Here is a 974-nt window from a genome sequence, read left to right as displayed (position 1 = left end):
TTTCATTGGTCTCATTGGGATCCAACCAGACCTTCTTTTTGCCACAGCGGAGGACACTGGAGGCCAGCCTCTTCTGAAGCCTGAGCATACTCATGACTGCGGCCGCCGCAGCAAAAGGAAAGAACTAGGGCCTAGACTTTAATTCGTGGGTAGGTTTTTAATTACATCTTCAATGTCATTGATTGATATTTGTATATTTAAAATTTTTATATCTTCTTGATTCAGCTTTACATTTCATATGTATCTAGGAATCTATCCATTTTGTTCTGTTTTTTATCTTATTAGAATACATGCTCTCAGAGTAAGTATTGATGATCTGGATTTTGGCAGGATCTGTTGTAATTTTACCCTTTTTATTCCTAATTGTATGGATTTGAGTCTTTTTTTTTCTTTTTTTAAAATGTACTTGGTTGTTCCAGGGTCCCACTACACAGCTCAACACTATGCCTGGACTCTGTGGGGGCATGGTTGGTGCAGCATTTGTTTGCTGGGGACCTAACTATGGTCCTGTGCTTGCCTAAACTTACCTAGGCAGGCTCTTTAGTCCGCTGAGCGAACTCTGCTTTTTTTCTGGGTTCTGTCTCATGGAGTATTGTTTTCCATGTTTGGCTTGGATGGAAAGTCTACATATAATTCCCTGTGAGCAAAAAATCCTTGATTTCCTCAATTTTCCGAGGCATGGCGACAAGGCGCTCCAAGGGTATGGACTGGTACCGCCGGAGAGACACAGGTACCAGCGACAACTGAAGACAACGTAAAAGTATAAAATTTTTTGAATTAACTATGCTTCTTGTATGTAGCATACTGTTGGATCTTTTTTATTTTTTTTTCATTTGAGGCAGAGACAGAGTTTCATTATGCAGTGCAGGCTGACCTTGAACTCACTTTGCAGCCCAGGATGCCCTCAGACTTACAGCAATCCTCCTGCCTCAGCCTCCTGAGTCCTGGGATTACTGGGTGAGTCTTTTTTTTTT

Source organism: Octodon degus, unplaced genomic scaffold, assembly GCF_000260255.1.
Source record: "Octodon degus isolate 3935 unplaced genomic scaffold, OctDeg1.0 scaffold00112, whole genome shotgun sequence".
Taxonomy (NCBI): domain Eukaryota; kingdom Metazoa; phylum Chordata; class Mammalia; order Rodentia; family Octodontidae; genus Octodon; species Octodon degus.
This window is presented reverse-complemented; position numbering follows the sequence as displayed.